The 27,011-nt window shown below is 37.2% G+C and overlaps 1 long non-coding RNA gene and 1 pseudogene across 1 annotated transcript; both read left to right on the top strand.

Annotated features, from left to right (window-relative positions):
* LOC133881212 (oligopeptide transporter 4-like) overlaps positions 1–20,958 on the top strand; it is a 32,851-nt pseudogene extending 11,893 nt beyond the window's left edge.
* LOC133882772 (uncharacterized) lies at positions 2,862–5,149 on the top strand. Its single transcript, XR_009902722.1, has 3 exons — positions 2,862–3,000; positions 3,079–3,143; positions 4,848–5,149. It is a non-coding gene; the product is annotated as an uncharacterized LOC133882772 (long non-coding RNA).
* Positions 20,959–27,011: the final 6,053 nt, after the last annotated feature.

Below are 27,011 nucleotides of genomic sequence, written 5' to 3' on the forward strand. Positions count from 1 at the left end.
AAAAACTTTAAGAAAGCTAACAAATATTATAATCTCTGTCTAAACACCCTCTCTTAGCACACAGAAATTCAATATTGAATTCTTACAAAATTACAAGCACAAAACCCCAGTGAATAGGCTTTTGAAATCTTAATTCTAATCAAACTCGAATTTCCATAGGTGGCGTCCGAATTGTATGCAAAGAAAATCGACTTTGACATCTGTAAAGTTGCCAGAATCTTCCTTGTCTCATAATCTTTTCTTTCTTGACCAGTATACAGCAGATCTTGCCTTGTACAGTTCTTTCCATGTTGGAGAATTAATTCTGCAATAATATCTAAATATTTTTTGAAATACAGTGTCCATGATTAAGCAATGCACATATAATGAATCTTTTTGTTAGCAAAATAAGAATCAATTAGGAACAATTAATTATGCAGAGTATTTTTCACATCACAGATCTTTCATTTCTTGATTAATATATTCTGCAATATTTTTACCATTCAGCCTTTTCGTTTTCTTGAAGAATATTTTGTAATATTCTTTCTTTCTTGGCCTTTTCTTTTTCTCGAGGAATATTCTACAATATTCTTCCTTACTTTACCCTTTCCTTTCTGGAATAAACCAATTAAAATTTTATACCGAATTTGCTGATAACTAAAAACCCAACATAACTGTAATTAGAGTCTTTGGTTAACCACTTCAATATATATATATATATATATATATATATATATATATATATATATATATATATATATATATATATATATATATATATATATATATTATTCTAATCAATCTTTTCAGCTGTTGTTATCAAATTAGTGTTGTATTTTCTTAGCAAAGAATAGAATGCCGCATATGTAGACTATCTAGTCCATATCATGAGCTATTGCATGCGGGATAGCTACTAGCTAGCTCCACTACTTCAAGCCTTCCCCTTTCAAATCCTTGAATTACTTTATGGGGTAATTACATTTTCCTCCATGAACTACCAAAAAATGCGCAATACCCCCATGAACTACCAACTCGACCAAAATAGAGTATTCAACTACCAAAGACAACCATTTTCCCCCCTTCCGTCAATCAAAGAGGTTAAAACAAACGGTCAACGGGTCACGTGACCGTCACACGCCGTTTTACCCTCATTTTCTTCCTCTTTTCCCCCCATGAACTACCACCATCTTCCTCTTTCCCCCCATGAACTACCACTATCTTCCAACATGCCCCCATGTAAAACGGCACATGACCCGTTGACTGTTTCTTTTAACCCTTCTAACTGACGGAAGGGGGAAAAATGGTTGTCTTTGGTAGTTGAATATTCTATTTTGGTCGAGTTGGTAGTTCATGGGGGCATTGCACATTTTTTAGTAGTTCATGAGGGAAAAGGTAATTACCCCTTACTTTCTCTTTATTTAACTTGAGTCAACCTTCTCCTTCAAAACTAGCTTGTTATTTTTTTTTAAATCACCACTATATATATATAGAACTTTAATTTTTTGTTATCATTATGAAGTTTTTAATTTTTTTGATTAAGATGTAGATGCTAATTCACAAATTTGAATTATATATTGAGAAATATCATATAATTATACGTAGGATTGAAGAATTATTCTTTTTCAAAAGTCACATATCACTAATATCGTGGCTTGCTGGTAATTGATCACATCGTGAAATGCACACCATCATATATTGTTTTTAAATTTAATAAGGGTCCATTCAATGATTAGTTGTGGGTGTCACTTCAATATTGCTAGATAAAATGACAGTATCTAACATTGCTTTTTTTTTTTTTTTTTTTTTTTTTTTTTTTTTTTTGTGATCTACATCGAAACATCAGACATCATGAATACAAATTAGAGAAATTTTCTTCAAATTCGGTTGTGGAAGCTTTTACGATTCAACTTCTAAAAAGTAATAAATGACCTTTAAGCATGTGAGAAGTATGAGATAAGGGACACATGTCACTTTTTTAAAGGTTGGATGTTTGTAAAAAATTTACGTCCATAAATTTTTGATTTTGCCTTTTTTTTTTTTTTTTAAAAAAAAACAAAAATATTAACAAACAACATAAAACAATTTAATATAAAAGTAATTTTTATCTTTATACAGGGCCGAGCATACATATTTCTACGAGGAAGGATTCGAAGGAAAAAAGAGGTTAGAGGATGGCCAGTAATGAACTCGACAAAGCCCTTTCGGCGCTCAAGTTAGTAGATAATGGAGAGGATAAACTTGAACAGTGTAAGGGTAGTGTAGGGGTAGGGTGAAAAAGACATACATGAGGGGGTACCCCCTGGTCCTATAGGCCGCCGGCTCCCTGGGTAGTTTTTGACGGGCGCCACCTTTGAAGGGGCATTGGAAGTTGGGCCCTCAAGTAGTTGTAATGTCCAAGACATTTCGTAATAATTTAAAATACGAAATTTGAGAAAATAATTAATTAAAATTAATTTAGTATCATTAAAAATGTAAAGGAATATTTTTAGGTCCAAAGAAATAGAAAAGAAAAAGATATTATAAAAGAAAATAGAATAAAAATAAAATTATAAAAGAAATTAGAAAAGAAAATTGAAAAGAAAAGAAATTAGAAAATAAAATAATATATATATATATATATATATATATATATATATATATATATATATATATATATATATATAGAAAAGAGGCCTGATGGCCTTTAAATCAAAAGGCCATACGGCCAATAAGAAAAGCAATGGCCAAATGGCCATTTAAATAATAATAATAATAATAATAATAATAATAAGAGAATGATATGGGGCTCGCCCACATCATTAAAGGAGACAATAAAAAAAAAAAAATAAAAAAAAAATAAGGGCAAAGTGGCCCTTATCTTTTCTTTTTATCCAAAGAGGCAGTGCCTCTTGTTCTCATTTTCCTCTTAAAGATTTTTATAGAAAATTCTTGATCTACGAAGATCTAACGGTCCGATCTTCAATTCGACTTTGGTAACGTGATCTACAAAGCTCAATCTACGTTGCTACTGATTGGTTTGAGGTATTTTCACAAACTCTTGGTCTTTGAGATTTTAGATTAAATCTAAAGATATATGAGTTTGATTTTATGTGTTCTTAGGATTTGTTGTGTGGAGCTTGCTAAACACTCTCCAAGTGTTGGATTTACATTTGGTGAAATTTTTGGTGAGTTTCCTTAAACCTTAACTTTTGGATATTTAATTTTAATTGAGTTTTTATGTGATTAATCCTTAGTAAAAGCTATTGGGTTAATAATATTGTGTTTGGAGTAGTATTTTATAAATTATGATTTAAAGTTAGAAACCTTAATTTGATGGGTTAAATTAATTTGGAGGTTTTGAAGTGATTAAAATTTAGATCGTTAAATTATGTTAATAAATTGGTAATTATTGTAAAAAAATTAGTAAACGTAATTTTAGAGTTAATGTTATTTTAATACGGTAATGTTTTATGTAAAAGTTTAATGAATATAATTTAAGGGTTAATATTATTGAGAAAATGTTAGTGAGAAATAATTTAGAGATTAGTGAATATAATTTTAGGGCTAATATTATTATAAGTATTAATGAAAATAACTTATGGGTTAATGAAATTAATTGCGGGTTAGTAATTAATATTATGAGTAAATAGTTAAATAGTGATTTTTATATCTAACCCTTAGTAAATACTTTGGATTAGTATTGTTTGAGTTTTAGTTAGTGTCTAGGACTTATGGGTAGATATTTGGAACCTTTAAAAATATTATAGGATTTCCAATGGTTTAGTCTTGAGCGATTCAAGTGCTAATTAGGGTGTTAATTATTTAAAGTGCTAAATAGTGCAATGTGTTATTCCATAATGATACATTGTAAGGTGGTGTCTAAGAGACTTAGTACTTAATATTCACGCAGCCAATGTGAGTATTCTACTCATTGAGAAGTATTATTTTCATATATGATGAATTGCAAAATATATATTGTTTTACAAACCTAAACCAACTGTATGTTGATTATGATCTGTTTTGGATGATTTGAGTACTTTTAAGTATATTGAAATTATGATGATGTTTTGAAATATGAATATGATATGTGATTTTAGAGCGAGTATAAGTTGGAGATTTAAGTTATGCAAATTGTCTAAGAAATGACATGTTGGACTGTTTATGTTTTATAAAGAAAACATGTCTTAAAGACATGATTATTAAATTAAATGTATAGTATTTAAGCATGAGTATTGAGCATGAAACATGAATGCATAAACGAATTATTGGGGGACCTACGCCCCATATGAACATATGCATGAACTTATTAGGGGACCTACGCCCCATATGTACGTACGCATGAACTAGTATTGAGGGACCTACACCCTAGGAGGACCTACACCCCATTGGAATACAACAGAAACTTACATGAGCATGTATAACATTATTTTCATGAGTGTGATGTTTTTATACTATGAGTAGTTTTGCTAGACGTATTAGTATGCATAAGAGTCTTAATGAAAAAGAACTTATGTATATTTCTATCGAATGGTTGGAAGATTTAAATATCATTGTTTTCTAAGTCTCACTGAATCAAAAGTAATATAGTAGGTGGAGATATATGTAGTTGTTTCCAATAATGAAACTTCTATGTATAAGTCTTAGTTGCATAGTATGCTTAAAATATTTTTTATTAGTCGGTTTTTGCTGTATCAGGTATGGGGTTTTTTAAACAAAGTTTATAAAATTGGTAGCTATTATAGTGTACGCATGACTAAAAAGGAAAAGTTGGTTCTTTGCGAAAACTCAGTGAATAGTATACCTTTGAGGTCTTAGTATATTTAGTTATGCTAAGATGGTGTGCTCATAATCCCACCTGTGCGGATGCGGCAACTCCTGCAACCATGCAGACATTGATGCTTTGATTGTAGGTTCTATGGATATAGATATGGACTCGTCCACCTAGAGTATGTGATGCTATAATTGGACCACATCGCGATAGTCATTAGTCACGGAATCATGGGTAGTCCGCATTTGGGTATTTTATTTATGGCTCGTGTCCTACGTGGCATATGTATTTGTTGAGCCTGTATTTTAGTATGTAGTTAGTGTAATGTGTTTTATAAACCTTAAATAGATAGACTTGAAAATGGTTCTTGTTGTAATTAACTGTTATGTATTATATGTATTTTTGCTTATGATAAGTGTTCCACTGTACATTGAGTATTATATTCCACTGTTAGATGTAACTCTGATTATCAGGTATATGTTATGGGACGTGTACCGTATATTGGCTGAGCAACATGTAGTCGCGCTACTATGAAGATCCGTTTGTATGTTTTCAAAAAAGAAAAGAAAAAAAAAAGGGTCGTCAAAGTAGTCCTTCGATTCTCTAATTAATTAGTACACTAATCAAACTATGACAATCTGAAGTTGCTTCATGGGTCTTCCATTTCTGATCGTGGGCTGTGCCTTCACTTGTCCTAATCCTATTAGCCACCAGCTCCTGGGGTGGTTTTTGACCACTACTTCCTTTAAAGAGGGCGTCAGTAGTAGATAGGGTTGACAAAACGGGTTAACGTGTTGGGTTCGGGTCGATCCGGTTGACCCGCTAACCCGTTTAAGCCAACGCGAACCCAACACGATTAGCTAAACGGGTTGAGACACGAAACCCAAACACGACACGTTTATAATCCGGGTTACACGATACAACATGATTGATCCGTTTAGTTAACGGGTCATGTTGGGTTGACACAACCCAACACAACCTGAATGACTTGATTATTTTGAATAATATCAGCAACAATAACTATTTTTTCTTTCATCTTGAAACTCTGCAATAATGTCTAGATCTAGCCTTTTTTTGGCCCTCCTCAGCAACCTAATCACAGCTGAATCATAGTTTTTCAGTTTTGCAACATTCAAAGTGGCACTAAGGCCTAGAGAACAAATAACTCAAAAATCAATTTTATAAAATTTTTAATTAACAAAAAATCTACAAGTCTCTCATGGTTCTTACCTGTGGAGATTCCACAACTGAGATTCAAGAGAGTGACATTGACGAGTGAAGCGACGACGACGGCGTGTTAGAAGAGATGAGAGGCGATTTCGAATGAGTAGCGTTGGAGAGGAGAGTGGACACTAGACAATCGATTGGTTGAGTGGCGCCTAGAGGCTGGAGTGAAAGAAAAGTGAGAAATGAAAATGAGTTTGTATGACGACTACGGTTTCAACTTTTCGGTTTTTCACTTTTGTTTTTTAAACCTAAACCCTATAACTTCGTGTTGTGTTCGTGTCAGATTCGCAGGTCGTGTAAAAAATTGCCAAAATGGGATTCCAAGTACTAACACATTCATCTAGGTAATAATATTCTAAAAGCTGCTATTTATTATTTATAAGTGTTTTTTTTTTTTGAACAATAAACTGAGGGCTCCTTGTATTAATAACCAACATTCCCGAGGGCACATTACAGTGAGTAGAAATACAAACGTACGCTACCCACTAAGTTAGAAAATCTTACTTGGGTGCTGCTTACAAATAAACAAATAATACAATATCAGACATTTGAGTCATTCTCTACATTTAATCATCATTCCTAAAGATGAGAAGGCTGATCCGGGTAAAACAAGCTCTAAAACAGACCAGTAATATCTGAAAACTTATAGACAGACTTAAAGAAGATAAAAACAGTACAAGGAGCACTATAACAAACAAAAACGCAACAGAAACATCAAACAAGCCGTTGTCTGAAAATCCTCGCCGATGTCAGCACGTGAACAACACGCACTGTACACAAAACCACCCCAGTGACAACCGACTGTCGGAAACCATCCCCACCAACGGCCAAGACCAAGAACAGAAACCTGTGTCCCACACGCATAGAAACAAAAAAAGAGAACTTAGGCGCATGCAGGTCACGCGCCGACCACCGGAGACAGACATGGCGGTGGCTAAAGGCGGTAGGACCAAAGAGCGACGACGAACTCTACTGAGAGGTGTGTGTCCCAAAAAGCCCTGCGGATGGGCACAGATCTAGCGTTGAAAACGAAGAAGACAATGAAGCACGGTCAGAAAAAATCTCTCCCCAAACGAACGTCTCTTGCTTGCCATTTCTACCAGAAACACAACCAAAACACAAAACAAAAACACTCTTTATTAGTTCTACAAACCAGAGAAGACAACCACTTCATAACCCTAAATGTTAAGAACCAAAACACCTCTGAATCTAACTATGGGGAAAAACAAAAGACCTTTTAGAAGATTACAAAAAACGCCGTGGGGAGGAGAGAGGCGTGAAACCTCCCTCCCCCCACGCCACAAAGACTCTCTCTACGCTCTCTCTCTCTAGAAACTATCAGAAGTTTTTCTTTCTAGAAACCCCGTACACTCTTAAGCAATTTATTTATTAATTATAAGTGTTTTAATCGTGCAACTCAATTTTGTAGGTGGACTAATTATAATAATTTGGTAGGACCAGGAATCAGTACTTTTTCTTAGATACAATGGTGCACACTTCTTCAGTTATATTTACTTTGGCGATTACGTGTTTTCTTTGTTCTTCTTTTTGGTATGAATAAAACAATAATCTAATCCTATAAAGGAATTCATGAAATCATCCATGAGAATCAATCATTTGGATAATTCTGTCTCCTCGCATTAAAATAAATTACTTCAAATATCACATGCGCTTTTCAAAGGGCATATTGGCATTGAAACTACCCCAATTATTGGTGTTGTCTCTTGTTTTTGCAGCCTTCCTCCCCCGTAGGAATACGCTTCCTTCCTGAATATGCCATGTTTTATTATTATTATTATTATTATTTTAAGTAATTATATTATTGATTTTTGGGGTATGCCATAATTACAAATTATTTTATATAATTTAAAAAGTTCATAGGAGGTTCTTGTGGTAAACTATAATTACAAATCGATCCCTGGAGTCAAATTTTGTTAAAAATTTTGACAGATTATGTTAAATGCCACATCAGCGCTACATCAAACCAATAAGATGGCGATACGTGTCCATTTGAATAAAAAAAATAAATTTGTTAAAAAATAAATAAATAAACTTATTTTTTAAAGAAAAAACAAAAATGAGGAGGGGTGGCCGCGCCACCCCTAGAGGCCGCTTGGGGTGGCACGCGGCCACCCCCATTGGCTGGGGGTGGCCAGGCCACCTCTCTTTTTTTCTTTTTTCTTTTTTTAAAATAAGTTTATTTATTTATTTTTTAATAAATTTATATTTTTTTTATTCAGATGAACACATGTCGCCATCTTATTGGTTTGACGTGGCGCTAATGTGGCATTTAACAGAATCTGCAAAAAAAATTAACGAAATTTGACTCCAAGGATCGATTTGTAATTATAGTTTACCACATAAACCTTCCATGAACTTTTTAAACTATAGGGAGTGATTTGTAATTATGGCATACTTCAGGGACCAATAATGCAATTATTTCTTATTTTTTACTTCATTCTTTTAAACCTTATTTTAAAAGAAGAAGAAGAAGAAGGAGAATTTAACAATCTAATTCATCTAGGCTATCTAAACATACTCACCCCAAACACTACCTACCTTAAGAAACCATTTTATTTTGCTTTCCATATATATATATTCCTCACATCCTCCAATTGCATCATAGGAATTTCGGAATTTTCTCTCCCATGCCACTTTCCAACTTTTCTTTCTCTCTCAGCCTGTCTCCTTTTCTTTTCTATGTAATTTAGAGAGAAAGGCCGTGGTCTATCTGGATAAATTTAGCTGTCTAGTTCTCAACCTCACAAGTCAGACTTTTTTTTTATTTTTTTAATTTATTCTTTTATATGAATGATTTTCTTTGTTTTATAACAACACAAAGATTACAAAGTCCCTCAATTACAACAACGTACATAACCTTGCTTATAGCACGGCATAAAGTGCTAGCCAAGTTCTCATATTAAAACCAACACTCCCATTACATCCTCTTTGCTCCCCTCACTCATGGCCACCTTAGAAATACAAGCATCCTGATACCATCACTGCCGCCGCCTGTGATGTCGTGGATGAGGATGAGCTCTCTCCGGTCGAGCAAGTCTGGCTAACTGTGTCCAACACCGACGATCCGACCCTACCCGTATGGACCTTCCGAATGTGGACCTTGGGCCTACTCTCATGTGCCCTCCTCTCCTTCCTTAACCAGTTCTTCGCATACCGGACTGAGCCCCTCATCATAACCCAAATCACCGTCTTGGTGGCGACCCTCCCCGTCGGCCGCTTCATGGCAGCCACCCTCCCCAGAACCCAGTTCAGAATACCAGGGTTTGGATCGATGTTATTCTCTGTTAACCCGGGTCCCTTTAACATGAAGGAGCACGTACTCATTTCCATCTTTTGCCAATGCTGGTGCTGCATTCGGAAATGGTCCAGCTTATGCTGTTTATATTGTTGATATTGTCAAAGCCTTTTATCACAGGAATATATCCTTTTTCGCTGGTTGGCTTCTTATTGTCACTACTCAGGTAATATTGTACTCCTTATCAATGGTTTTTCTTCCATTTTTCACTTTGAAAAGTGTAAAATCATTTTCCTTATTATCAATGGTTTTGGCCAGGAAATCAGAAACAGTTGTTTCTTTTTCTTCTTTTCAAATGCAAACGATTGTTTTTGGAAGCAAGAAAAGCACTACTGAGAAATTGTCACAAAATTAAGACAATTTAGAATAAAAATTGATGCTTACCTCTAGCCTCTAGGTCTCTTATGTGATCTCCCATCTTTATTATTAATCTTTTACTAAATTTAATAAATAATAATTAAATCAGCTCTCATCTCTTGACAACTAGACAGAATAATAATTGATTAGGGATATATGTGCATGGAGCTACACATAAACAATATGTACACACGAAAAGGAATAGTATCCTCTCTATTTCAAATCATGATTAATTAGGATTTAAAGTATGTGTATCTAACAGTATATATAAAGTTAATAGTAGCAAGCCTTTGAAAAACTTTAAATATGAAATCATATACACCGTTAAATATACCGACTTTAAATTATGACCATGATATGGATAATATCTATTTCATTTCATTTCAAAACATGGACAATACCTCCTCAAAAACCCCTCTTTTTCATTTTTTTTTAAATAAAAAATAAAATTTTAAGTAATAAAATTTATAATATAATAAAAAAAATATTTTAAGATGATGCTGCGAAAAGGTTGACGTGACACCGACGGAAGTTGCAAAAATGGACGAAAAAATCACAGAATGATTGATTTCAAATCCGTGAAAAACTCAAGTAGCAAAAGTTAATTTTTTAAAAGTGAAGGATTAATTTCAAATCGCACGTTGACTCAGAGATTTATTAGACATTTACCATTTTATTTAAATCTACAAATTAAGTATAAATTTGAACACTTAAAGTGACTTTTGTAGCGTAGAAATTAAAATTCATTAATATATATATATATTATGCGATCAACGTTATCCTAAGGTTTAATTTTCTTGCGAATATTCATTGGGTTTGGTTGGATTTATAGGTGCTAGGATATGGTTGGGCTGGGCTATTGAGGAAGTACGTGGTGGAGCCAGCCCACATTTGGTGGCCTGCCACTCTCGTTCAGGTCTCACTTTCCGGTATGTAAACTTTTCCTTGCCACCGGCCAAAATAAACTATTTTTACTTTTGTTGCCGAACTCACCGAATCATTAATTTTAGGGAAAAATGAAAAATCGGTCTATAGGGTTGATCTAATTTATAAATTGCTCTATATGGTATAAAAAATTAACTCATTGGCCTCTTCAGTTCAAAAATTTCACCAAATTTTGGTGAAAGTTCTCAAAAACACCCATGCATCAAGCAATTCAAAGTTTCCCTAAACTAATTATTGTTAGAAACTCTCACCAAATTTAACCCTCATTTTTCTCACGCTATTCATTATAATATTGTTTTCTTTTCACTTCCCGCCCGTTTCTCTCTCTGCCTCTGCCTCTGTCTCTCCTTCTTCGTCGGTGAAGACGTTCACTTCTGCTACCTTCTCCAGAAACCCAACAAAAAAAATATTGATATTTTGCAATCCTATCAACAATCCAACAAGAGGAATAACGTAAATTACATTTTGCCGCTTCAACCTTCATCAATCTTCCTGTTCCCTAAGCTAGAGTCAACACCCCCCAAGGACCCAGACAAGAAGAAGAAGAACACGGAGAGCAATTTCAAGGTCAAAAAGGCAGAATCCAAAGCACCCAATGACCCAAGCAAACCAATTAAAAAGGGGTAATCAATAACTTTTTTCTAAAAGTAATCAAGCACTTGAATACATATGTGTATATATATATATATATATAAGCAGAGAGAGATACATCGATCTTTTGCTGTTCGAGATGGGCAGCGAGGAGCTCTTCCTGGGATTGAGCAATCATGGCTGAAATTTGCAGAAAAAGAGAGAAAGTGGGGACTGTGTGTGCAAGAGAGAGAGAGTTTACGGAAAAACTCTAAAACCCCAAAAATGGATGTCCAAAGAGACTCTTGATAAATGGGGCTTTTACAGTCACGCCATGGCAGAGGATCCTTATCAATTCGTTTCTGGTAATAGCTCACTAGGAAGATCAATCAAAGACCCACGAATTGATGAATTTGCTGTATCATGACAACAATTTTTTTTTTCCATGAAATTGGGGGCCATGGCAGCAGTCTTGCAAAACTTTAAACATTGTTGAGTGGTAGTTAAAGTAGTTGCTTTCAAAATTATTAAAAAAATAATATTTAGTTGAAATAGAGAAATTTTTAGAGAGTTTGATGTAGGAAACTTTTTAAAAGTGATAGTTAAACTCAAAAAAGTAGATTTTTTCACTAAAATTTAGTGAAATTTTGAAGAGGCCAATGAGGATGCTCTTAGGTAGGCGAAATAACTGTTAGAGACAACCCAGCAGCCCAACGGCTACTAGCCGTTGGAGACAACATAGGCTCCAAACTTGCTGCACATCATGTCCATTCAGCAGCTTCTCGAATCCCTTCTTTCCAAATCAGTTCCCCAAATCATGCAATCCCTCCAATCATGGGATTCAACCAGCGTGCTACGCAAGGAGTATCTCCTCCACATTCTGTCACTCCTCAAATCCTGGAACCAGCCGAGACTATCAACTATATTAAGGAAGTTCCACCTCAGTCCAGTAAATCTCGTGCCTTAACTTACCATACTCTACCTATGTCAGATTTGAGTACGCAGCAAGGCTGCTCTCTCTCAAGGAAATTTACATCAGCAAATGTCAACATTTCCTAAATGCATATCACCTAGAATTCTCTGTAATTAATCACTATTATTTTTTCTATACTTAGTCTAGCGTATGTATATAAAAGGAGCATTGCTGTCCTTGTAAAGTTAAGTTGACAAAATACAATAAACCTTCATTATTTTCATGGTATCAAAGCCTCAGGCACACGCCAATCCAACATCCTCTATGGCCTCCTCAACCTCGTCTGGTTCCTCCTCATCATCCTCATCCTCATCCTCCACCACCACCACCACCACCATCACTGCACCATTCATTCCCAACTTCACTCAATTTATCTCGCTGAAACTCGATAGCAGCAACTATCTGATGTGGCAGTCTCAAGTTCTGCCAGTTCTACGCAGCAATGACCTCTTAGGCATTGTTGATGAGACAGAGCCAAGTCCTCCAAGGTTTCTAACCAACGAGCAAGGCGAGTCCATTGTTAATCCAGAATATACACTCTGGAACAAAAAGGACCAGTTCATATTGAGCTGGATCAATGCCACTCTATCTGAAGCAGTCTTGGCCACAGTATATGGTCTAAATACTTCCAGGCAGGTTTGGTCTGCCTTGGCAAGCCGCTTTGCTTCCCAATCCCGTTCCAGGATTTCCCATATCAAAAGACAACTACAGAATCTGAAACAAGGTTCCATGACCTGTTCAGATTTTCTCAGAGCTGCAAAGGTTTGGGCTGATCAACTTGCAGCAGTAGGGCGGCCAATTGATGATGAAGATCTCATATCTTATATCATCAGTGGTCTCAACCCCACATTCAACTCATTCATTACTTCTTACATATTTATCACTCGTGACAATCCTCTGACTTTTGAAGAATTTAGGGATGAGCTTCTAAATCACGAAATGCTGCTTAACCAGCAAAATGATGCTGCTCCTGATCCTGCTACTTTTGCTTTGTTTACCCAAAGAACAAGTACCAAACCACACCAACTCAATCTGAAGGGCAAGATGTCTCAGCATTTCAATCCCAGAATGCCTCAACAGTTCAATTCCAGGTTCCCCTCTTGTCGACAGAATCCAAGGTTTCCTGCAAACAACTTTTCTGGAACTCAACATTCAGCAACAAACTTTACTGGAAATGGTCCCTCTGGCTACAGACAGCGTACTGACAACCCCAATTTTCACATTGGTGAGAGCTCCACTCAAGGTGCCACCTCCAACTTCAACAATCCTGCTGAATCAAACTTCAACAAACCTCCTCGACCTCCATGCCAAATCTGTGGCAAAACCAGTCATCAAGCATTAGATTGCTTTCACCGGATGGACTTCACCTACCAAGGAAGACATCCCCCTTCGCAGCTGGCTGCAATGGTTGCACAAACCAATGCCATTAGTGAAGATCCCGAATGGTTTGCTGACAGTGGTGCCAATGCCCACATCACCAACAATCTGAACAACTTGACCATCCAGCAGCCCTTTGAAGGAACTGATACAGTTGAAGTAGGAAATGGATCGGGCCTAAACATAGACAATGCTGGTTCAACTCTTATACACACCCCCAACTCTGTTTTCCACCTTAATAAGCTTCTTCATTGTCCAAATGCATCTGCCAATTTAATTTCCATTCAGCGGTTTTGTGTTGATAATCATTGCTACTTTGTACTAACTGCCTCTCATTTCTTTGTGGAGGACATGATCACCAAGGCCATCCTCCTGGCCGACAAGACTGAAAATGGCCTCTATCCTATGCGGTTCAAGGAGAGTTCATTCAAGGCTCGACGGGCTTTGGTAGCTTTGTTAGATATAAAGACCTCCTCTCTTATTTGGCATTTCCGATTGGGACATCCCTCTAGTGATGTAGTTTCTAGAATTGTCAAGTCTTTCAATCTTCCTGTTTCAAATTCTGTTTCCAATTTTAATAAAATAAGCCTTTGTGATTCATGTAAACTTGGAAAGAGCAAAAGATTACCATCTTCTGCATCTCACAGACAAACTCTCATTCCTTTGAGCTTAATTCACACTGATATTTGGACCTCCCCAATTATCTCAATATCTGGCTACAAATATTATGTAATTTTCATAGATGACTACTCAAGATACACATGGCTATATCCACTTAAAACCAAATCCGAAGTTTTTGAATGTTTTGTTAAGTTCAAATTACTTGGGGAAAAGCAATTTTCATCCCCCATTCAGCAGCTCCAATCCGATGGAGGTGGTGAATACACCTCCTCATTCTTCCAATCATTTCTCATTCAAAATGGGATCATCCATCGCAAATCTTGCCCATATACATCTCAGCAGAATGGACTTGCCGAAAGAAATTAAGGCATATCCTAGAAACTGGTCTCACACTTTTAGCTCATTCTCACCTGTCAAATAAATATTGGGTGGATGCATTTCTCACTAGTGTTCATCTCATCAATCGGTTGCCAACACCCACTCTCAATAATGAAAGTCCATTTTTTAAATTGCACCACAAGGAACCTAATTATCAACAGCTAAAGGTCTTTGGTTGCAAATGCTATCCTTTGCTCCGCCCTCTTGGCCTCCACAAGCTAGAATTCAGGTCCAAGCCTTGCATATTCCTTAGATATTGTCATGCTGGCTACAAATGCCTTGATCCCATCACTAACAAAGTTTACCTCTCCCGACATATGGTCTTTGATGAGCTCTCCTTCCCTGCAAAGGACGAGGTACCTTCTCAGCTGCCCTCTCAGGTATGTGCTACTAGTGATCTGCCCTTTACATTCCCGGTAAGCCCCTCTTTGTCTACTTTGCCTGAATTACCATCACCCTCACCCACACACTCTGCAGATGTGCATAACCATAGCCCCGACTCCACTCCACCTTCTACCAATGCTACTTCTCCAACCCCTGCCTTATCCATACCTACAGACAATAACATGTTTGATTCCTCTCCAGATATATCTTCCTCACACATACCTCCAGCAGACGCACCTCCAGCATATCCTGCTTCCCCAACCCTCACCTTATCCATACCTACAGAAAATGCTGACTCTCCACTCCTTTCACACTCAAATCCCACTACCTTATCCCCAGTTACAGCATCGGCTCCTCCTCTCCCAGAACCACTTCCATCTTCCTCATCCGTGGCTATTCCAGCAATACACCCCATGACTACAAGATCTAGAACAGGTTCCCTCAAACCAAAATCCTTTCCTGGTTTTCACCTTTATCATACCACCCGCCATCCTTTTTTATCCCATCACACCATACTTCAGGAATCTGAACCAACTTGTTTCAAGAAGGCAGCGAGTGATCCACGATGGCAGCAAGCCATGGCAGAAGAACATCAGGCCCTTATCTCCAATGGTACCTGGACACTTTGTCCTCCTCCTCCAAATCAGCATATTATCAGTAACAAATGGGTGTACCGGATTAAGCAAAAACCAGATGGGTCCATTGAACATTTCAAAGCAAGATTAGTTGCCAAAGGTTATGAGCAGCAGTGCGGAATTGACTACACGGAGACTTTCAGTCCAGTGATCAAGGCTTCCACTATTCGTGTTCTACTGTCCTTAGAAGTCCATTTTGACTGGACCATTAGGCAATTGGATGTCTCCAATGCCTTCCTTCACGGCTCTCTCACTGAGACAGTGTTTATGCATCAGCCTAAAGGGTTTGTTGACACTGACAATCCTCACTTTGTGTGCAAATTGCACAAGGCTCTCTATGGATTGAAACAAGCCCCACGGGCTTGGTTCAATCGGCTCTCTAGCTTCCTCTTGGAACTTGGCTTTATTGCCTCCCTGGTGGACTCATCTCTCTTTATTCTGAAGAATGATTTTGTTCTCATTTTCATGCTAATATACGTTGATGATATTATTATCACAGGATCGGATTCAGTCACCATTCAGACACTGATCTCCAAGCTGCAACATGAGTTTCCTCTCAAAGACCTTGGCCCTCTTCATTTTTTTCTTGGCATTCAAGCTTCTCGGACTCCCACTGGACTGCATCTTTGCCAAGCCAAATACATTCACAGTATACTCACTCGCACCAACATGTTAGAAGCCAAGTCTGCCAAGTCTCCTTATTCATCTGGAAGCAAACTCTCCAAATTTGATGGCACTCCATTACCTGATCCTACTGAGTATCGTCAGATTGTTGGGGCTCTTCAGTACTGTACTCTCACGCGCCCAGATATCTCCTTCTCAGTTAACCAACTCTGTCAACATATGCATGCTCCCACTTCTACTCACTGGTCTGCCTCCAAAAGGGTTCTACGCTACTCAAATCTTCTGTTGATCACAGATTACACTACACAAAAGGTCCTCTACATCTCTCTGCCTACTGTGATAGTGACTGGGTAGGGGACCCTGATGACAGTCGCTCCACATCAGGCTTTGCAGTTTTCCTTGGCCGTAATTTGGTTTCTTGGAGTGCTAAGAAACAACCTATCGTCTCTCGCAGCAGCACCGAAGCTGAGTATCGGGCTCTAGCCATCACCACTGCTGAAATGTTCTGGTTACGTATGCTTCTCAAAGACATTCATGTTTTCTTATCTACTACACCCACCATCTGGTGTGATAATGTTAGTGCCCTTGCATTGGCATCCAATCCTATCTATCACGCCCGCACCAAGCATATCGAGTTGATTATCATTTTGTGTAAGAAAAGGTCCTAAATCAGGATGTTCTTCTCAGATTTATCTCCACAGATGATCAGGTGGCTGATGTTTTTACCAAAGGTTTAGGTTCTACTCGGTTTGTTTATCTTCGACTCAAGCTCATAGTGATTCCATCCCCCATTAGCTTGCGGGGGGGGTGTTAGAGACAACTCAGCAGCCCAACGGCTACTAGCCGTTGGAGACAACACAGGCTCCAAACTTGTTGCACATCATGTCCATTCAGCAGCTTCTCGAATCCCTTCTTTCCAAATCAGTTCCCCAAATCATGCAATCCCTCCAATCATGGGATTCAACCAGTGTGCTACGCAAGGAGTATCTCCTCCACATTCTGTCACTCCTCAAATCCTGGAACCAGCCGAGACTATCAACTATATTAAGGAAGTTCCACCTCAGTCCAGTAAATCTCGTGCCTTAACTTACCATACTCTACCTATGTCAGATTTGAGTACGCAGCAAGGCTGCTCTCTCTCAAGGAAATTTACATCAGCAAATGTCAACATTTCCTGAATGCATATCACCTAGAATTCTCTGTAATTAATCACTATTATTTTTTCTATACTTAGTCTAGCGTATGAATATAAAAGGAGCACTGCTGTCCTTGTAAAGTTAAGTTGACAAAATACAATAAACCTTCATTATTTTCAATAACAACTTACACCCTGAAATCAATTTTCATCCACTAACTTAATAGGTTCTGTTTGATTGTCACCTTAGACCCAATAAAAGCACGACACGTGTCACTCTATAATTAAAAAAATAAATATATAAAACTTAAGAACTTTTTTTTAAAATATATATATATTTATATATATGGGGTGCTTGGCTACTGGCCATCCCTGGTTAATTGGCGGCCAACCCTTTGGGGCAGGCCTCCCCCAAAGGTGTCGAGGGGTGGCTCGCCGCCACTCCTGGCAACCCCAAATTTAACTGGGAGTGGTTGCTCAGGTCACCTTCAAATTTGGGCAGCAACCCACCCCAAAGGTTACAGGGGTAGCCGTGCGCCACCTCCAAATCTGGGCCGAGGTGGCTGTTCAATATAATAAAGATATAACTCACAAGTCTCTCCGCTTTCTTTCCCTTTCTCTTCTCTCTTTCTCGCATCATATCTTTCTTCATGGTTTTCCACATACATATTTTGATGTGAAATATGCATGTAGGGCTTTGCATGAGAAAGAAGAAAAGCGCATGTCACGGGGAAAGTTCTGCCTAATTGCACTAATTTGCAATTTTACGTGGTACACGGTGCCAGGCTACTTCTTCTCAACACTGACAAACATCTCATGGGTCTGCTGGGCATTCTCCAAGTCAGTCACTGCCCAACAGATTGGCTCAGGCATGCAAGGGCTTGGAGTAGGAGCAGTGACGCTCGACTGGGCGGCCGTGGCATCCTTCTTGTTCAACCCCTTCTTCTCCATTGTGAACATATTTGTAGGCTATATATTGATAGTCTATGTCGCAATCCCTATTGCATACGGGGGACTTGACTTGTACAGTGCAAGTAGATTTCCCATTTTCTCTTCACACTTGTTTACATCCCAAGGTCAGCAATACAACATATCAGCCATTGTCAATGACAAGTTTGAGTTAGATCTTGCAAAGTATGAGGAGCAAGGGCCAATTCATTTAAGCATGTTTTTCGCTCTCACTTATGGATTTGGCTTTGCCACCGTTGCTGCCACCCTTACCCATGTGGCCTTCTTCTATGGAAGGTACGTAATGTATTCGTTACTAAGTTTGAAACGCTTCTTATTAACAAGAGCAAAATTCCTGCAAGTGAAAAATGTGACACAGAAAAGTTTAGTTCATTTAGGGTAACATTTTATAATGCTTTGAGCTCTTTTAAACTTTTGAGAAACTTCACTTCTTCCTTTGACGTTTAGTCACTTTTCTAATCGCATCCTTAAATTTTAAAAATTGTCAATATCGGGTTGTCATGTTTGAAAAGTTTGCAATATCACCTATCTGTTAAGATTTTCCGTTATATTCTATCGGAAAATGTCAAAATCCAGAAAAACAAAAGAAAAAAAAACCCGTTCTAAAAATAGATTATTGAACCCATACACCTTTCTTCTCTTTTCTTTTATGTTTATTCTACTTTTTTTGTTTAATTTTTTAATTAATGGTAGTTTTGTATTTCTATTAGTTTTGTAGGGGTATAAGGCTATTTCACTTGTTTACCGTTTAATTTAACCCTAAACTCTAACGAATGGGCCAATGACATTGCAAAATTTTGAAACATCAAGACTCGAGATTACAACTTTTTAAACTTTAAGATTATAAGTATAAAAGTGTTGACGCTTAAGGTAGAAGCGAAATTTTCCCCTTTAAACTTTTTTCCTTAAGTCTTAACCAATCAATTAATTATTATGCTGAAGTTTGAACCTAAAATGTTAACATTTTGATAACAACTTATTGGACATGCAGAGAAATTTATGTGCGATTTCGAGCTTCTTACAAGGGGAAGGAGGATATTCATACAAGATTGATGAGGAGATACAAAGACATACCTTCCTGATTGATGAGGAGCTTGTTGCTTGCTGTGACACTTGCAGTCTCTCTTGTACTCTGCACCGTTTTGAATGATCAGGTCCAGATGCCATGGTGGGGGCTCCTCTTTGCTAGTGCCATAGCCTTTACTTTCACCCTTCCAATCAGTATCATTACTGCCACGACAAACCAGGTTTTTGGGTTAAAACTTTGCTCATTTTCCTTTTTTTGCAGTAAAAGATTGATATTATAATATAAACTTGAAGTACTTATTTATTCATCTCCTCAATTATAATATCTTATCTTCTTAACTAGTTACTTTTCCACTAATACAGACACCAAGGCTAAACATAATAACGGAGTACATGATGGGTCTCATATATCCAGGAAGACCAATAGCCAATGTAAGCTTCAAAGTTTATGGCTATATGAGCATGGCTCAAGCAGTCTCCTTCCTCAATGATTTCAAGCTTGGACATTACATGAAGATTCCTCCAAGATCAATGTTCTTAGTTCAGGTAATTTCTTCTTTAATTACTACTATATCAGTATAACAACTAAATCAAAACCAAGTCAACTCATCAATTTAAGTCATAGGGCTGACAATTTTTGACACGACTGTTGAATACGGCACGAACCCAACACGAAATTAAAAGAGTTAAAGTTGAGAAGTCTGACCCGTTTAATTGAATGGGTCAGGTTAGAGTTGACTTATATAGTCTTATACACATGTTTCGATACAATCCGAACACAACACGAGACATAATGGGTTGCAATTTTTGACATGACCCGCAAACCCGACACGAACCTAATACAAAATTAAAGGGATAGGGTTGAAGAGTTTGACCCGTTTAATTAAATGGGTCGGGTTATGATTGACCTATATAGTCTTATTCCTATGTCTTGACAGATTCGAACTCAACACGAGAACACAAATTGGCCTTAGTTTATGATCATTTAGATAAGGGTTATATATATATAGTATACTGCAGCCTTTATATATACAAGCTAATTATATGCTAAACTCTCCTACATTTGCATGTGTATGTCGGTCTACTAGTTCATAGGAACAATTGTTGCTGGAACTGTCAACATTGGAGTAGCATGGTGGTTGCTAACTTCCATTCTTAACATATGCCAACCAGAACTCCTTCCTGTCAACAGTCCCTAGACATGCCCCAGCGACCGAGTTTTGTTTGATGCATCTGTTATATGGGGTTTGGTCGGACCTAAGCGAATCTTTGGAACTCTTGGAAGCTATGAGGCCATGAACTGGTTTTTCCTTATAGGTGCAATAGGGCCAGTTCTTATTTGGCTACTGCACAAAGCATTCCCCAAGCAATCTTGGATTCCACTCATTAACCTTCCAGTCCTCCTGGGAGCAACAGGAATGATGCCGCTGGCAACACCCTTGAACTAATGCTTGGGTTATAGTTGGAACAATCTTTAATTATTACGTATTCCGGTACCGAAAGCAGTGGTGGCAAAGGTACAATTACATTCTTTCAGCAGCAGCTAGGGTGGCTTTCATGGGAGTACTGCTATACTTTTCATTGGGTATGGAGGGAAAATGTGTGACTTGGTGGGGCACAGGTGGTGAACACTGTAACTTGGCATCTTGTCCAACAACAAAGGGTATAGTTGTTGATAATTGTCCGGTGACTTAAAATGCTTGTATTTTTTTTATTTTATTCTTTTAGATTGTGTTTTTTGCTTTTTGGTTGGAAAAAAACAAATTATGATTTTACGTAAAGGCTGAAGTAATTTTAAGTGATTTGTGAGTATTTTGTGTTTGAAGTTATTTATTAATGCTTTTATCTTTCTTCCTTTTCTCTTTGTTTTTTTTTTGGATAAATATACTTTTACTTTTTTCACTAAAAATAAAAAACCTCCCCAAAAGGTATTGTAAAACAAGGTTATGTCTCATATGGATTTTATTGTTTTACATTAATTCAACTTCCTATTTTATTTATTTTTCTAATTGATTAAGGAAAAGGTTACAAGAGATGATCATTCTCACTCTTTTTTCGAAAGGATGTGAAAGTGAGTGATCCTAAAGCTGGAAAAGGGATGGGCACTCCAATAATAATCCTATAAAGAAATACAACAATGTAGAAATATAAACAAATGTTAGGAAATTGGTCAAATAAATGATCTAGTCCTCTCAAGGGGCCGTACAAGGCGGTTATAGAAGCAAAAAATGTATAGATTAAGGCGAACATATATGAACCCTCACTTGGAAACAACAACAACAAACAATAGGAGGCTGAAGTTGAGGACCGGTCGAACATATCCGCCTTGTCCGGTCCTCTCAAGAGGCCGTACAAGGCGGTTATAGAAGTAAAAAATGTATAGATTAAGGCGAACATATTTGAACCCTCACTTGGAAACGACAACAACAAACAAAACGAAGCTAAAGTTGAGGATGCATTGTTATAGTCCAAAATAGGAACTAAATAGTAGAAAGGTACCAACACAAATCCAAATACAAAGGTACCCAAGAACCTAAAAGACACAAAAAAAAAAGGAGAGAGAGAGAGAGAGAGAGAGAGAGAGCAAAAAACCCGAAAAAAAAAACACTAGCTTCAACAGCAGGCACGACGGAGCCGTGCAGGTGCGTGAAGTCCACGCACCGACACGTGGGTGTCGGAATCAATAGCGGCCGGTGGCAGAGGAAAGATGGAACGTCGATGGATGGAGTGATGGTGCGTTGGCGTCTGGGCCTGACGGAGGAGAGTAGATCTAGATTTTTTTTTTAAAAAAAAATCCAATCTCAAACCTTTGACAAATTTGGCTACCAACACGATGGAGAAGGTGGAGAAGGAGACCAGCGCAAAGGTGGAGCTGTGATGCCGAGCTTGTGATTTAGGGTGGGATGAGTCGTACAAAACGACGGATAGAGCCTCAAAAGAGGTAAAAATGCTAGAAAAACCACTAGCCAAACAACAACAAAATGAAAAGACTGCATAAATAGGAGGGGAAGGAGGAGAGGAGGGAAGAGACTCCTCCCAACAGTGGCGAATATGGGTAAGGAACAGAGCAAGGCTGAGAAGAGAGAGAAGAGTGTGGTTTTTATAAAAGTATTCCTTCTAATTCAACTTCCTATTGAATTGCAAGTTGCTATACAAATTATGATTTAACTTTTAAGAGCAACAACTATGGTTTATCTTCAAATTTCAGTCCACTACAAGAATTTTCGTATTTAGAGCCGACCAAAAGCCATCATCAATAACATTTAGTCATAGTTGCTCCATTGAGAATGATTATCAGCGATGGTATCAATGTTGTCGCTGATAAAGAGTTTTCAACGATGACACTCGACAATAACATATATACTATAAAATGAGTAGGTCAACTATTGCAGTAAGAACCTTGTAAGGCTAGCAATTTTTAACATGATCCGTAAACCTGACGCAAAATTAAAGTGTTAGGGTTTAGTATAAACAGGTTCGTGTCACAAACGGGTCAACCCACTCGAACGCATTTATAAAATTATATGTATTTTTATATAATAAAAATACACGTTAAAACGGATCAAATGTGTCCAATAGGCTAAAGGGAAATGCTAGAATTACAACAAGTTCACAACTCCAAGGTATATTGGAGGGGACCCACATGTGTGGGCCCCACCCCAATGTGCCTTGGAGTTGTGCACTTGTAGTACACTTATAGTGTATGTATCACTTCCCTAGGCTAAATGGGTCGACCCGTTTGTGACATGTTTATTAAATGGGTTAAGTAGGTTGTGACAAGTCACTTGTAGATTGTGTCAGAGTTGAAGGGTTTGACCCGTTTAACTAAACGGGTCTTGTTCGGACTAACCCTTAATTGCTTGGTGGGTCAACCAATTCAACCCAAACCCAAATCGCTAGCCCTTCATGGCTCGATATTATTATTTGCAACATCCACAGTACATGATATCTAACAAGATAAAAACACATTTAGAAAACAAAATCAACAGTATATATTTTCTCTATTTTTTAGGAAAAAAATTGATCCTTTTCTACTTTGTCACTTAAGCACTACATATGTTAAACACATAAACTGAAAATCCATACCACATAATTACATACTGAGGGCCTAGAGCCTTAGTGTAATGACCAAGTTTCAGTTGCTTCAAGGTTTCGTTAGTCTTTGGTGTAGGGTCCACATTGTTTATTGAGAGCGTCATATCTCTGCAACCTAGAAATGAGGTAGCAGGAAGGTTTGTGTTATTACCTTCTACCCTCTTTTGCTTTTTTTCTTTTTATTTTTTATTTATTTTTATATATATATAAATTATTAATCCACGTTCCTTTACTTTGGAAATGTTTACTTTTTTGTTCAATAACAAAAATGTCCAAGATTGAGCTGTCTCGTCACGCTAAAACCTTTTTCGCGTGCTAATCTCTCCCTCTCCTGTTGACATGGTCTCTTCCTCTCCCTTGAGCGGATGAATCTCTGAGCATTTGTGTGGTTTGATTCCAGTAATTAATTTCCTTCCTCCCATTTTTTTTTTTTTTTGGGTTCTAATCTCTCATCAGAATCCATTGTCATGTCTCTTCACGGACTCAAATCCATTGTCTCCAACAAATTATCCAATGCTGGAATAGATAGCAAAACCATTCAAAATAATGAAGTTTGAATCAAGGAAGAGATGGTAAGAGGACATAATTTAGGAAATAGATGAGAACAAGAAAGAGAGATAGAGAGAATTAAGGTGGTTCGGCCTATTGCCTACATCCACACATTAAAGCATTTTCTTTGGCTATGTTAGAAATACAATAGCGGAATGAATTATTCGATACCTTTTGTGTATTGAAATAAATTTGATCTTATGTAGTTGTTCCACATGCTTTGTTCTTGAATTCTTCTCTCGGTGGTAGAGCATACTACTGAAGCAATATCAATATAATGCACAATCTAAATGCCTTCCATAGATTCATAAAACGAGAGAGATGTACAAACAAATACACATGTTGTCACATATTTTTACCACATAGACATTTTTCTGTCTCTTCTATTTATTTAAAGCAACTGGCGCATTGTATCTTTTATACACACCATTTAGCATGTAACCGTTATATCTATGTGGAGTAATGCCAAGCATTTCTCTCTTAGGCATTACAACACACCTATTGGGAAGTAGTGTATTACTCCCTAACACACATGTAGGGAAACGACATTGGGTTGCCCACTTTGAGCACCAATATTTTCTACATCTCCCACTCGCACACAATGGGCACAATGATACAACCATGCATGCATCTCTCTATCTGTTTTCAATAGTGTTCATATTGGCAAATAGACCGTGCGACAACCGAGCATACTTGCAAGAAAGGTTGGGAGCACTATACCAAATAATCTTGTAAGGACCAACATAGAACATTCCTATTAGTGTCTCATTATGTCTCGACTCAATTGATCACATCAGATTAAACATCTCTAATCCCTTGCAAGTCCAGTATCTCAAACCAATGCTTAACCATCACAAAACATTATGTACCCATAGTTATGTCACAACATCCAAGAAACAACATAACTTGCTAGCAGTGAATACAAACATAATACTAATGTGTTACCAAATAGTCTTCCCTTTTCCCTTATGTCAAACAATTTCAGTCCAACCGTTTTTTCAACAATACCCCTTTAGACCGCATCATTCATGGTCATAGGCAACATACCAAAGTATTAAAAACTAAAACCTCAACATTCTGACATTGTCAAAAGGTCTCATAGGGCATGAATAAGGTAATTAACAATGACCTATGTGACTCAAACAGTGAGGAAACAAGGATTGATTCACTCACCTCAACCATCGGTCGCATAAGCACATGTAGTATGAAATACATGCTATGATGGAGTTCTCTTTCCAAAAAGAGCGTATGTCTAAACTCCATACACCATACAGATTTTTGTCTAGTCGCTACCCAAGCGCCTAACCTGAATCCTCCATTTGCTCACTACCTCAAGCGCCAAATTAAGGTTCCGCATTTGGCTAATCTCAGGCTACATGGATTGTGGGATATCCATGCGCGGTCCTGACTCATTATGGACATCATCTTAGCACCAACTAAGGTGGCAAAGCGGAATGAATTATTCGATACCTTTTGTGCATCAAAATAAATTTGATCTTATGTAGTTGTTGCACATGCTTTGTTCTTGAATTCTTCTCTCTGTGGTAGAGCATACTACTGGAGAAATACCCATATAATCCACAATCTAAATGCCTTTTACAGATTAATAAAACAAGAGAGATGTACAAACAAATACACATGTTGTCACACATTTTTACCACACAAACATTTTCTGTCTCTTCTCTCTATTTAAAGCAATTGGCGCATTGTATCTTTTATACACACCATTTGGCATATAACTGTTATATCTATGTGGAGTAATGCCAAGCATTTCTCTCTTAGGCGTTACAACATGCATGTTGGGAAGTAGTGCATTACTCCGTAACACACATGTAGGGAAACGACAATAGGTTGCCCATTTTGGGCGCCAATATTTTCTATATGGCTACATCTTTCCTTCATTTTTATTTGATTATATGGAAGAAACTATTTATAGAGAAATAATCTAAACGTTACAAGTCTCTTCTACTTCTACATTAACAACAATAAATCTAATTTATCATTTTGTAACTCTTGTAACTATTGTCTCTTGAGTGCTTGTAACTCTTGTCTCTTGAGTTCTTGTAACTCTTGTCTCAATACGCCCCCGCAAACCCAACAGTAGATCATGGACATTGAGCTTTGATCTTGAACATCAAAGGGCTAGAAAAAAAAAATGGCTACTATAGATTGAATTGGAACATCGATTTCTATGACCGAAACTTGAATTGCGGTGACTTTGGCCAGCATCGACTACTATGACCGGGACTTGGACATTGACAACTTTGGTTTGAAGCAGCTACTATGGCCGAAATTATGCCAATTGTGGGCATGAAACCTTTTTTCTTTTTTCAACAAGAAATGATTGAGTTGGTGATATTTGCAGGTAGAGGAAACAATGGTTGTGCAGCATGTCATCTTGATAAAGAGAGAAAGATTCACATGGGTGTGAAAAGAGAAATAGTTTGGGCACATGATGAGAAAATGTGGAAGGATGAGAAAACCCAAAAGAAAAAGGAAAAAAGAACTGGCATAGGATCGAATACCAGCGTTAGCCTATAGCTCTGATACCATGTTAAATCGCCACTTATCATAAAAGCTTAAGTTGATAGGAAGAAGTAAATTTAGTAATTTAATCAATACTTTAACATTCCTCCTTCCATGTGGGCTCAAATTCCCTTTTAATATGTGAGACTCAACACGTGAAATATTTAATTGAATGAGAAGTAAATGAATGAGACAGGCTAGGGCTCGAACTCAGGACCTCTGCTCTGATACCCAGTGAGGTCACATAATTTACGAAAGAGATGAGAACAAGAAAGAGAGATAAAGAGAATTAAGGTGGTTCGGCCTACAACCTACATCCACATATTAAAGCATTTTCTATGGCTACATCTTTCCTTCATTTTTATTTGATTGTATGCAAAATACTATTTATAGAGAAATAGTCTAAATGTTACAAGTCTCTTTTACTTCTACATTAACAATAAATCTAATTTATCATCTTGTAACTCTTGTCTCAATAGTGAGAAACAGGAAAGAAAGAAGAAGAAAACAGAGAGGGATGAAGAAGATGTATCTCTATAAAGTTGTGTAGAGAAAAAATAAATTTTGTTATTCAACTT

This window comes from Alnus glutinosa, chromosome 11, assembly GCF_958979055.1.
Source record: "Alnus glutinosa chromosome 11, dhAlnGlut1.1, whole genome shotgun sequence".
Lineage (NCBI taxonomy): Eukaryota > Viridiplantae > Streptophyta > Magnoliopsida > Fagales > Betulaceae > Alnus > Alnus glutinosa.